Below are 14554 nucleotides of genomic sequence, written 5' to 3'. Positions count from 1 at the left end.
TTCGTGGTAGTTTCAGTCAGAGATGGGCAAAATTCATTTGAATGACGAATTACGAATGAGAATTACCAAATCATTCGCGAATGACGAATAATTTTTTCGAATGATCATTCGTGTTCAATTTATTCGCGAATAATTTATTCGGCGAATAAAATAGCCCACGAATAAATTATTTGCGAATAATATTGTCGAATAGTTAGCTTACAAAATAACTATTTAGCTGTTTTATATCCCAATAGTAAAAAGAAAATGTTTTCTATCGGTTTATCTGGTTGGTTGATTTGAGGTGTGGAAACTGGGAATACGCCTCATGTATTGGCGGTCACGTGGGGCGAGAACAACTGGAAATACACCAATAATGGGGGTATTCCCGTTTGTCCCCTTCGGGAACATGTGGGAAAACACAAACAATCTTTCCCATTTGTCCCCACTTCATTGAAGCAGGAACAAATAGGAACACACCATTAACGGGTGTATTCTTATTGTTCCCCGATGGGAATAGGCGCTGCATATAAAACATTTCCATTTGTCCCTCATGTATGGCGTAGGTCACGTGGATAGGGGACAAATGGGATTACATCAATAATGCACCCATTATAACCAATAATGGGTGTATGCCCATTTGTCCCCGCGGGGAACATATAGGAAAAGAAGCCGCATATAAATATTTCCCATTTGTTCCCACCTTATTTTTGTAAGGACAAAAGGGAACACACCATTTTCGGATGTATTCCCATTTGTCCCCGCCGGGTACAGAAGTGATAGGATTTGCATATAAATATTTCCCATCTATACCCTCCTTATTGGTGTGGGGACAAATGGGAACACACCATTTTCGGAAGAATTCCTATTTGTCCACGCCGCGAGAGACATTTGGGAAAAGACGCTGCATAGAAATCTTTTGTATCGGTACCAAATGGGAACACCAATATCGGGGACAAATGGGAACACCAAAACTCATATAAAACATTCCCATTTGTCCCCGCCTCATGTATGGCGTAGGTCACGTGAATCGGGGACAAATGGGAATACACCAATAATGCACCCATCATTACCAATAATGGGTGAATTTCCATTTGTCTCCGCGGGGAACATATGTGAAGACCCTGCATAAAAATATTTTCCATTTTTCCCCACCTTATTGGGGTGGGGATAATTGGGAACACAATTTTCGGATGTATTCCCATTAGTCTACGACGGAAACTGATGGAATAGGTGCTGCATATAAATCGTACCCATTTGTCTCCGCCTCGGGGACAAATGGGAACTCCAATATCGGGGACAAATGGGAACACCAAAACTCATATACAACATGCACATTTGTGCCCGCCTCATGTATGGTGTAGGTCACGTGAATCGGGGACAAATGGGAATACACAAATAATGCACCCGTCATTACCAATAATGGTCGAATTCCCATTTGTCTCCGCGGGGAACATATGTGAAGACCCTGCATAAAAATATTTTCCATTTTTCCCCACCTTATTGGGGTGGGGATAATTGGGAACACAATTTTCGGATGTATTCCCATTTGTCTACGTCGGGAACTGATGGAATAGGTGCTGCATATAAATCGTACCCATTTGTCTCCGCCTCACGTATGGCGGCGGTCACGTAGGGCAGGAACAAATAGGAATACACCAATAAAGAGTGTATTCCCATTTGTTCCCGCGAGAAACTTATGGGGAAAGACGCTGCATAGAAATCTTTTGAGGTGGGGACAAATGGCAACGCCAATATCGGGGACAAATGGGAACACCAAAATTCATATAAACATTCCCATTTGTCCCCGCCTCGTGCATGGCGTAGGTCACATGAATTGGAGACAAATGGGAATACACCAATAATGCACCCATTATTGGTGTATTCCCATATTACTAATAATTACCAATAATGGGTGAATTCCCATTTATCTCCGCGGGGAACATATGGGTAGACCCTACATAATAATATTTTACACAAATATCGGATGTATTCTCACTTGTCCCGGCCGGGAACAAATGGGAATAGGCGCTGCATATAAACAATTCCCATTTGTCCCCACCATGGATGGCGACGGTCAGTTGGGGCCTTTCCCAAAATTTTCCTTGGCTCTAAAATACGCTGCAGTTGCATACCTATTCAGATTTGCCATCTGAGTGTGTATTACAAAAATCCTTCGTGTAATTTATTCGAATAATTCATTTCTTATTCGAAATTCTAAACGAATGGTTTATTCGCGAATATTAATCTCACCATAATTATTTAGATTAAAAATGATTCGAATAATGCCCAACTCTGGTTTCAGTAAGCATAACTATCTACTTTTGTATTAAATAATCATTTAGGTTTATATAACACTTTAAACTCTCGCGTTTTATACACATATTTAATTACACAAACGGTAGACCGCGATATAATTTCATTGTTTTTACCTTTAATTCCGACGTTTCAGCTGAGTTGCACCAGCTGTGGTCACGGAAAGACTGACACCCCAACAAATGGTAACATGGTGGTGGTGGTATTTAGGTTTACTTTAATTATCAAAAAACTACATCAATGAAGAAATTGAAATACCAACAATGAAGTCAACGGTTACTGAGATATTGTTAATTTTAATCTTATGATTATTGAAACAAATTGTACTTACCTACCTATTATTGACATTACAAATCAATCCAGTAAAACTGCAAAGTAGGTAATCGAATCTTCCTAACCTTCCACATATTCAATCGTATGTCTTCATAGCACGAATCTCCGCTACACGAGAGTGAAGGGTCGAACCGGCGGGTAAATAAGATCCGTTATTTCGTGTATCCGTGTACCCGTGTACACGGGTACCCGTGTAAACGTTTCCGAATCCGGGCGGGTTCGTGTAGTTCGGGTTCTTAAGCCCGGCGGGCTTAAGAACACGGATACCCGTGTCAGCGTGTAACACGTGTATCGGGAGCTCTAGTACCTACTACGAATTTCACTGAGTAAGATATCACCGTGATAGATAAAGATAACATCAATGAATGTGCGTTTGTAATATTGAATAGCTAGTAGTTTTCCTCGAATATCTAGTACGCATTAGTATCTTTTGTTTTTACCTCATGGTGATGTTTTTATTCAAAATTCGTTTATTTTTTAACAAGTTTTTCCTACGTGTCGAATTCTCCTTTTAAGTTTGACACTTGTGTTAGGAGGTATTCGCTCTTTCATACAAAGGTGATAAAGTTAAAAACATGTTTGACAATATTATATTAAAACTATTTGTTTGTATTGTATCTATTTATAGATAAGGACATTAACGACTAGTTTTTTAACGTAGGGTTCTCCAGATCGATTGATGTACGGATTACGGATATGATGGCCGCATTCGTCTACGTGACAGCGTAATAAAGACAGTGTCCGTCTCTTCCAATCGCGTGATTTTAAAAAGTGACACTTTATCATATCACGTGGATAAAGTCATCCATAATTCGCCTTCTGCTGCTTACTTATGTGCGGACCTTGCATATATTTATTATATTTTGAGAAGCTTAGGTGTCTGTTCTGTGTTCTTATCCATACATAAAATAATTTCTTGCGTAAGTATAATGTTGCATTGCATGTCAGTTGATGATTGCATCTTTAGAAACATACTGATTTTTTTTGTGGTAGGTAGGAAGTCAAGTCTTAGTTTGGCGTAGAGTAGGATTAGGTGATCACCATATAAGTACTAATAAGTAGGGAGAGTAACGTTGGATGGAACCAACAATAGTTCACTAGAAAAGTCACATTAAGCGATCACTATATTTACGATCTTCAAAAATGGGTAACAGGGGACTAAAAGGGGACAGAGGTTTGAATAGTTTAGAATATGTTGTATATTTACTTAGGTCACACCTTCCACTGAATATAAACTAAAATCAAAACAAGTCATGTTCACGAGCACGAGAGCCAAGTGTGGGAGGCGCCGTTTGAATAATAGTCACCACGCCGGTGGTCGGCTGCAGAAAACGAAGATAAATACTTACCGAGAGTAGTATTAACTGTAACATTCTTAAATGATACTTTGTAAACCTTAACACAAAGACATAAGGCCCATCGATGGTCAGTGAAGGGCTGAAGGGGTAATACCTACTAATACTTATATCATCAACTACTGATCATCAATGGATCTTATGATACATAAGGTCCATTGATGGTCATTGAGGATCTAGCTGCACAATAGACAACGAGTGAAATTAACGGGTGGTTTTACAAGTTGCAGTATTCAAATTAGGCAAAAGGTACAGTCAGCAGCAGAAGTTGCTAAGCGGGCCAGGTGTTCAAAATGATCTTGACGCGACATTATTGTAAAGAGAATCAGAGCGTGTCAAGGTAATTTTGAACACCTCGCTCGCTTAGCAACTTCTGCGCCGACTGTATAAATAATTATATTGCATTTTTAATAAATAATGTCTACAAATTAAATGTGGAAAAATTCACGGTCTTGGGTGGGACTTGAACCCACTACCACCGGGTCGCTAGTCCGGTGTTCTTCCATCTGAGCTACCAAGACCTTATACCCAATACAGCGAATATTTCCACCATATATGAGCCTTAGCGACATCTACCGTTAGAGTGTTATACAGACACGCGACAGTGAATTTTTCCGCTTTTTATTTGTTTCTTAATAGCATCATTTGTAGACGTTTCTGCATGATACAAAATGAAATAAAGTCAAGTAGGTGGCTTGCGAAGGTACCTACCTAGTACCTACTAATGCAAACTACATAATGTTATACTTATAATCATTTTACCAGTGAAACCTGTGTCGAAACGTCGGTAAATAAAGGTAATAAAATAAATTCGCGATACACCCGTCTATAAATGTGAGTTAATATAATAATTTAAATTCAGTTTAACAGACATAATAGTAAAGAAATCTAAAATAGAAATGATTATATCTTATATTTCACACATTACGCGGCGCAAGATTGAAATTATGCAACGAGATAAAATGCCTAGACGAAGCAAATGCGCTAAAGCTACTTTGTGTATTCATTGAATGTTAATATTACCCAGGTGCGAAGCCAAACCCACGAGCTATTCAAGAGGATGATATACGAGTACACATATCTAAATTATAATCAAAACATAATATGTTATAGCTATATTAGCTATGCAGCTATAAAAGATACTCAGTTTTATTAAGTGCGGTTGATGGCTTCGATACTTCTAATAGCAATTATTAATATTATTATATACTAATAGGTGCATAAACATTATAATTTTACGGCGTACTTGCCCAGAGGCCCAACAGCGAAAAACGAAATTTCTTTATCTGCTTTTCTATCGCTCGAATATGCAAAGAGCGAGGTTTGTACGAGCATAGTACAATAGTCACTCTATGAAATCAACGCATTTCAAAGCTGAAATGAGAGTCAAAGTATTGTATTTAGGAGGTTTCGTATTTTCTAACCATTGTTTTTCTATTTATTCTTGATTATGATAATAAGTAGCTTAGTTCTAGCCTTTAGGTATATACATTATATTTAGTGAAATTCCACTATTTTCTCGTATATAACCGTATAATTTACAAAATCGTGTTTTGGAATAGCATTTTTATGTCTTTGTAGTGCTGGTTAGTTAAAATTCAACATTTATGGCAAGAACCCTTTAAGTATGTTGTTTCCGAATGAAGTCCCTTATTGTAAACATCTGACATGAGTATGTTCGCGACATATCGATTCGATCTAATCCCTCATTTGTCGCGATTCTTGCGAGCCTCGAACTCTGAACAAGCATTTTCTAGTGTCGATCACTATGAGATAAAATCCAATCCGCTACTCGAAGATTTTATTCCATCAATACAAGGAAATTTAATTGAAAATTGTTTTTATCTGTCATTTAGTTCGGGATCTTTTGTGTTCAGTTTAATGAGTTTAAGGCGAATACAGAATTACAGGGATAATCTAGACTCTAGATTCTAGAGTAAAATAAAAGTACAACATAGAAGTGAACATATTTTACTACCGATGCCTTACAAACAAAAAAACGTCCAGTTTTTTTTGTTTGTATGGCAGTCGGACTCGCCCACCGAGGGTTCCGTACTTTTCAGTATTTGTTGTTATAGCGGCAACAGAAATACATCATCTGTGAAAATTTCGACTGTCTAGCTATCACGATTCATGAGATACCGCCTGGTAACAGACAGACGGACAATGGAGTCTTAGTAATAGGGTCCCGTTTTTACCCTTTTGGTACGGAACCCTAAAAAGGTGTTGTATAAAAAAATGCATTTAGACCAAGAAAAGTCTGCAGCGAATGCAAGTGTTAGTTTAAACATTAAACTTCTATGAAATTATATGACGTATAAATAACAATTGCACTGCGTGGGCTATCAGAATCGCTGCAGGCTTTTCTTGGTCTAACTCTATCAATGCATGCACTTATCACGAGCTGCATACGCCTTAAGAGATTGGATTACAATAGAAGGGGTAACAAGTAAGTACGTTCATTTTGCAACAGCTGACTCAGACTTATTTGTGAGCTTGTACACGGGACATAAAGTTATCAACACAACTACAAGTACGTATAAACATGTGAGTCAACTCTCGAAATAGCTTAATGAGAAACTTAGCAGGGTAATAAAGTTAAAATAGGATGCAACTACATTACATGAGGTGTAATATAGGATAAACTTGTATTAAAAGTGCATACAAGGGATTCCCTGATAGGAATTCACCTTTTTTTCCCGTGTTTTATTTGTAATTTATTTCTAGCGTAGTTGAAAACCTAGCGTATTATGATTTGAGTGGCAGGGTATTCGTTTTCTAGAAATAGTTAGGGTCCTTTAGAGAAAACAGTTACAGCAGAGGTGATAAATTAAACGAAAATTAACGGGAATCTAGTAAAGATTGCTTTAATTTTCTATAAAAAGGACTCGTAAAATACATGGGTCACGGAGTACAAGAATATGAAGTGACATTGACATAAGAATCGTCAAGTGCGAGACGGATTCAAATAAGGCGCGATATTCGAAATTAGAATGACATTTAACACTCCCTTTGAATTCGAGCCTCTTAAAATAACATAACAATAGCATGTAGCTGCTTGACAAAAGTACAACATAAGAACAATTTCAAAGAAATAACAATCATATAGATCCAAGTGAACACATTCCAAGTTTGAATTTAAGAGAATTGAATTTATCTTTTGACAAAGCTTTGGTAAGAATATCAGCATATTGATTTTCACTTGTAACAAATTCTAAAGAGATGATTTTTTGCTGATACTTTTCCTTAATAAAGAAGTATTTCACCTCAATATGTTTACATCTTTTATGAAAGTTCACATTTTTAATCACACTTATGGCACTTTGATTATCTAAGTGAAGGCACAAAGTGTCTTGTTGATATTCACCAATGTCGGTGAGAAATTGTTTGATCCACATTGCTTCCTTAGTAGCTGCGCATGCAGCCATAAATTCGGCCTCGGTTGTCGATAGTGCCACGGTTTGCTATCTTTGACTAGACCAAGTTATTGCTGCTCCACTCTTTAGGAAAACATAACCGGTCACAGAACGACGTGAGTCTGGGTCATTGGCATAGTCAGCATCACTGTAACCAGTCACTTCTGAAGACTGATTAGTGTTTTTGTAATATAAACCATAGTCTTTTGTTTCTTTTAAATATTTGAAAATTCTTTTCACTGCATTCCAATGTGTTTGGTTGTAACAATTAAGAAATCGACTCACCAGGTTGACAGCAAACGTTATATCGGGTCGACTCACAGTTGCCAGGTGTATGAGAGATCCCACTGCTTCTCTGTATGGCAGATTCCTCTCAGGCTCTTCTTCTCCCCTCTGCAACTTCATGTGAGGATCGACAGGAACACTTACAGTTGGTGCGAAGGTTTCTTGGTAATCAATACCTGCTGTCTGTGTAAATCCTTTAGCGCACAGGCGTGATTTGTAGCGCTGACCAGTTGATTCTTCTTTGATGCGGAACACCCATTTGCATCCTATTACTTTGGCATTTGGGGGTTTTTCTACCAATGTCCAGGTATTGTGTTCATCATGAGCATCTAATTCTTATTTTATAGATTTTCTCCACTTTTCAGCAGCAGTTGATTTAATTGCTTGTTTATATGTTTCAGGAACATTTTCCATAGGTTCTTCGTCATAGCACAGGTAAGTATTTTCTTCTGACTTTTTAGTACCCATATTCTTTCTAGGTCTCAGCTCCATCTTATTGACTGCAGTTGTATCCAGAGTTGTGTCAGGTACATAATCACTGTCTGAGGTAGACCTGTTTTCACATACTGTATCATATGAGCTGTCTAGACTTGTGACATCTGTGTCACTGACACTTTCATTTGCTTCCTCCTGGGTATTATCATTTTCTGCCGGGTCACTTGAAGATAGTTCTACAGGAACATAATCTCTTTTCACAGTAGATTCTAGAAATACAGCATCTCTGCTCTTTATTACTGTAGTGGTCTCAGGTACTATAAATCGGTAGCCCTTAGTATGATCACAATATCCAATGAAGATCATCTTGTGTGCTTTGGGGTCCCATTTCTTACGTTTCTCCTTGGGCAGGTGGACCATAGCTTCACAGCCAAATATGCGCATGTGTTTCACATTCGGCTTTTGTCCAGACCACATTTCTTGAGGAGTTTTGAATGATAGAGACTTAGTTGGAGAGCGGTTGATCACATAAGCAGCAGTGTGTACTGCATCAGCCCAATATTTCTTTGGTAGCTTGGCATTCTGAAGCATACATCTTGCTCGTTCCACAAGGCTTCTATTCATCCTCTCTGATAAGCCGTTGCTTTCGGGGCTATAAGGTGTGGTTGTCTGGTGTATGATACCTGCACCTTTTAAGTAGTCAGAGAATTTCTTGTTAACATATTCGGTTCCACCATCGGTACGAATAACCTTGATCCTGGCATTGAGCTGGTTCTCAACTTCGTTTCTATATTCTTTAAATTTTTCTAGTGCATCTGACTTGTTCCTGAGAAAGTACACATACACTTTCTTTGAGAAGGCATCAATAAATGTAATGAAATACTTTGCTCCGCCAAGCGACTGAGTTTCCATAGGTCCACATAGGTCCGAGTGAACGACTTCAAGTAAACTTTTAGCTTTGGGGCCTTCACTTTTAAAAGGTAGTCGGGTCTGTTTACCTTCTTGGCATGTTATGCATGTCAGATTTTCTGTTTTTGCTGAGAAAATTACATGATCAGTATTTTCTGTCATCTTCTTTAGACTCGGAAAGTTGAGATGTCCCATTCTCTGGTGCCACAAGTAAGTATCTTCTTGTTCTTCAACATCAGACATGCATGCATAGCCTTTACCAGGTATATCTAGCCGGTACATGTTGTTGACATGAGTGCCTGTTGCTACTATCTGACCTCTATTGTTTATAATAGCGCACCCATCATTATCAAAACTTACTTTTCCACCAGTTTTTGCGATCTCACTTACTGACAGGAGATTGTTAGCAAGATCAGGAGAATACAGCACATTGGTAAAGAGCACCTTGTTTTCTTTACCTTTATCATCACATGTGTCTAAACTTACTTGCCCTGCACCATGTACGGATAACACTTCTTTGTTAGCAACCTTTATATTGTTTATCGGAGGGGCTACTACATTCTGTAGCAAATTTCTGTGCTTCGTAAGATGATAGGCTGCTCCTGAGTCTATATACCACACATCATCTTGACTTGATGTAGCTATAAACACTGCAGCATATGATGCACTACTTGGCTTATGACGCTGTGTATCCTTTGGCTTTTCCTTGCATTCTGGGCTTTTATGGCCATATTTGTTACAGGAATAGCATCTTGGCCCTTTAGACTGCTTCTTGTGGCTTCTGTGCAACTTCTTGCTAGCGACAAATACTGAAGGTGAAGAATCAGTCTCGATACATCTGACATCTTGCAATAATTTTGCTTTTACAGAATCTGAGGTTATTTTCACGCCAGAGCTTTCAATAGCTATGATCATAGGCTGGTATGACTCAGGTAGACCAGAGAGTAGCAATGTTCCGAGCCATTCATCGTCCACCTTGAAGCCTATGTTCCGGAGCTTATGGGCAGTATTCATTATTTTGCTCACATATTCTTCTACATTTTGACATTCAGTTAACGAGGTATTACAGAGATCACGCAGTAAGCCAACTTTGCGTGTCAGCCCAGAGTCGTCGAAAACTTTTGACAAGTTCTCCCAAACTTCTTTGGCGGTGCCGGCCTCTTGAATATGTACGTAGTTTGTAGGATCGACTAAAAGAATTATCTTTGATTTTGCTTTTGTGTCTCGTTTTGTATCTGTTTTAGCGTCTGCAGTCGGTTCAACACAATCCCACAACTCTTCGTGTTGAAGGTAAGTTTTTACCGCAAATCGCCATGTAGCATAATTATCACGGCCGGTTAGTTTTTCAATTAATGCCATTTGATTATTTGATGCCATTTTTCAAACACTTTTTACAATCTTTTTACGAAGAAACAATTGCAAATCACGTTTTTTTTTCCTGTCAAATCAATGTACACATTTTTACACTTTTTGCACTGAGAGTTTCGCACTGCCTTCTTTTCTAGGCTTTACTGGGCCCTTAACCTGATAAATTAAACGAAAATTAACGGGAATCTAGTAAAGATTGCTTTAATTTTCTATAAAAAGGACTCGTAAAATACATGGGTCACGGAGTACAAGAATATGAAGTGACATTGACATAAGAATCGTCAAGTGCGAGACGGATTCAAATAAGGCGCGATATTCGAAATTAGAATGACATTTAACAAGAGGTCACCAAATGGCGGACCGCGGTCCACATCCGGACCGCCGACCTATTTTATTTTTTTGAATATTTAATAAACTCAAGGAGAAACGGACCGCGATGGTCAATTTATTTTAAGAACCGGACCCTTGAAGAAACTTTTTGGCGATCTCTGAGTAAAAGTCTGAAAATGATTTATACGCAAAGACGTTAAAACCCCACGATTATAACGGTTCCAACTCTTTTAGAAACCAAAATCGTCTGTAGTCTATGGTTCAAATTTCTTTTTAGCACAGTGGTGGACAAAGTACGGCCCGCGGGCCATCTGCGGCCCGCGAATGGATTTTATCCGGCCCGCCGCCGGTCCTATGAAATAATTAGTATATGGCATTGGCCCACGATTATCACAAATCAAATACATTTTGGCTACAATTCTGGCCCTCCACTTAAACTTCCTAAACTTTCTGGCCCCCCATGAATAAAGTTTGCCAACCACTGTTTTAGCACACCTAAGACACTTTTTTAAACGATCGTCGCGCCATCTGCGTTAAATTTTGCGCATTTATCCTCATTTTATTAACTACCTGTTTCCGATATTGAGTGTTGAACAATAGATATACGATTCGATATTTATTTTTAACAAAGGTATGTACCTAAACTAAATATCGTGAAACAAAAATAGAAGATTACGCTCCTTTCGACTCACCATAATCGAGTGCCATAGATCTCCATCGATATCTATTTATTCCCGACCGACTCATTGATCTAGGAAGTGAGCGATTAAGAGACACGTGTGGGCATACGCCATCGAGTGCCGACGAATCGATTCTGCTAACACTCGATTTTTACCGGGAACACATAAAATGCGTAATGCTTTAGTTAGGCCAAAAAGAATGGATAGTATAGAGGGCTCCTGTCATTGTAAATTTTGTAGTCACTGTAAATTTACTGCCATCTATCGACACACGACTAAAACTCAAAATGAAAACGTATAAAGTTATCAAAAAATGTATATATATGGATAAATTATTTTATTATTTTTATATCATTTTGATCCATGTTCATTCATTGATATCTATGTGTTAAAATTGTTAAATATGAAACGGTGTAGTCACGCCATCTAGCCGAGGATAGGCTAAAGGTGTGTGCGGCATCTATTCGAGAATGACTTTTACTTGAATTCCGAGGCACGTTTTTTCCTTAGACTTTATTCGTCTTATACGAAGTTACATATGTCTTTGGTTAGGCGATATATAGTCAACCAATCTGTAGGTAAACGGGATTTCAAAAGTATGAAAAGTCCTATAATCAGCTCCACACCTAGGCGGCAGAGTCGTGATAACTAGAGTAGGTACAAAATAACTTATGTATTGTATGTACCTATGACTTTTGTGAACATTAAATGCAATTAATAGCATGTAAAATACGCAAGTAAGTATAACGGGTTAGCATTTAGCACTGTTTGACTGGCACGTTATTTATTATTTCACGGATTAGCGCGTATCGCGTAATAGTTTTGTTTTAATTAATATTGATTTCCGCAATGTAACGCATAATTCTATTAATTACGTCTAATATCAATCGTTCATTGGCTCTATTTGTGATTCAATTAGCAAATAATTGAATGATGAATCGACCCTGACAGTGATTCAAGTTCGAAAGTCATTGGTTTGATAATTCATCAACTCGCTAATGACTGTATATAGTGCATGGCTGCATGGGCTGAAGTATTACATACATATAATAATTGTTACCTACCTGATAACAGTATTTTTTATTGTTAGTTTTGTTTATATTTGTTACCTACAATGGGAGTTATTACATAATTATAATCATTGTGAAACTTTGGGTTTTGTACTGTCATAACTTCAAAACATCATACTACAAGGCTATGTTTTTTTTTGTATAAATTACATATCCAAAAAACTGTTTGTAATGTAAATACTCATTTTAATTGCTTTTGAGCATAGAAATGGCAAATATACACAGATACGTCAATCAACGAGCAACAGGCAGACAACGGTAACCTATTTCAATAACATACTGCGACACAGAGGGGCTACCGCGAAAACCGAAATTCGCAAATTGCGGGGATCTTACTCTTTTACTCCAATGAAGGCGTAATTAGAGTGACAGAGAAAAATGCCCGCAATTGACGATTTTCGGTATTGGCGGTAGCCCTACAGTTGCATCTGGCCTAATATGGGAGCTAGTTAAGACCTTGTCGCAGTTGGCGAGCTACGGCAACATCCTGCTTAGGCCCAATATGAGAGCTTGCGGTAGGTATGTGCAACGTTATATGGCTTATATGGGTATAATCTTAGGGCAGTGGAAATTGTGCTCCCGTTTTTATTGGCCTTGAGTGTACTTGATTGACTGGAGAAATTTGTTGCAATGAGTATGATGTTACAAGAATGGAGGCACATAAAATTAAGCTCAATCAGACGTCCGTTAAAATGGTACATATTACAACATTTGAACTGAAATAGGCATTGCACCTTTAAGTGATAAAGAACCGATTTCATCATAAAACTACCATACCATCATCATCAATTAATTTTGATGGTCTAGTTTAGTAGTGCACAAAAAGTGTTTAAATAATACCCAATTTATGTATAAGTACCTATAATATTCGAAGAGTTCCTTCGATCTTTCCAGGATCAGATAGGTACTTAGAAATCAGGAAAATATATTTAAAAAAAACAACAAACTGATAACCTCACGTGTTTTTAAGCCGGTTAAAAGAATAATAGTAATTATAACAGCAAATGACGAATGCAAACCTAAAATCACAATCTCTAAGGCCCACTTGCACCAACCCACTAACCCGGGGTTAAGCGGTATAACCGTTAACCTAATGTCAAATTGTACTGGTACCCATGGTAACTCCAGGTTTAACCGGTTAACCCCGGGTTAGTAGAATGGTGCAAGTGGGCCTAATAGTTACAAAAGTAAACAATCTGAAGAGCAATAATACTTATACACGCTCTAGAAACTAAGAATTATCAATTCGCTATCAGATCCACTCTCTATTTCATAACAGTGCAGTAGGTAAACTCGCGTGCCGTACCATAATAACGAAATAATTACAAAATAAAATCATATTCGGTTTAGTTTAAAAAACACCAAATTGTTAAAGTATACACGCGAAACACGACTAAACAGTTTCGGTTATAAGGTCAAAAATCGAATGATGAATTACGACACTAAAAGGGCCCAACTATGTGGCTTTATGACAGTGCGCACTAAATAGAGATTGCAAAATGCCTATTCAGATGCCATATGTCATCAGCAATCGTCACGCTATAGACCATTGTTTACTATTGTGTTGTAATAATACGGTTAAATCATACTAATCATAGTATGTCGTAATGATTGCAGTTTTTGAGGAAATACTGACGGTTTGACGCATTAAGGGTACCAAGCGTTTTGTGGTCACATATCACATATAATGATACTTACGTAAACTGGGTAACGGTCTACTTAACTTTACAAAATTACCATGCTGGTTTGTGCAAAGAAATAGCATGCAATGGCGTCTGTTTGCAGTCAAGAACATATTTATTGAGACCCTTGTATTCCTTTTAAATACATAATGACTTGGACGAGGTTCAAACCCGCCGCTTTGAAATTCTGGTCTCTGCTCTGGATTGAAATTTTGGCCAATATTTCCACAATACGAGGTTTCTGAGGGGCTACCGCGAAAACCGAAATTCGCAAATTGCGGGGATCTTACTCTTTTACTCCAATGAAGGCGTAATTAGAGTGACAGAGAAAAATGCCCGCAATTGACGATTTTCGGTATTGGCGGTAGCCCTACTGACTACTCTATCGGATAGACG

At 38.0% G+C, this 14554-nt stretch overlaps 1 protein-coding gene and 1 long non-coding RNA gene across 2 annotated transcripts in view; one reads left to right on the top strand and one right to left on the bottom strand.

Annotated features, from left to right (window-relative positions):
• Positions 1-14554, top strand: part of LOC134796255 (uncharacterized) — a 289712-nt gene that overhangs the window by 49457 nt on the left and 225701 nt on the right. The gene's annotated exons all lie outside the window — the stretch shown is intronic.
• Positions 1-14554, bottom strand: part of LOC134796245 (formin-like protein) — a 185763-nt gene that overhangs the window by 83131 nt on the left and 88078 nt on the right. The window lies entirely within an intron of this gene.

This window comes from Cydia splendana, chromosome 13 (assembly GCF_910591565.1).
Source record: "Cydia splendana chromosome 13, ilCydSple1.2, whole genome shotgun sequence".
In the NCBI taxonomy this organism is placed as follows: Eukaryota; Metazoa; Arthropoda; class Insecta; order Lepidoptera; family Tortricidae; genus Cydia; species Cydia splendana.
This window is presented reverse-complemented; position numbering and strand designations above follow the sequence as displayed.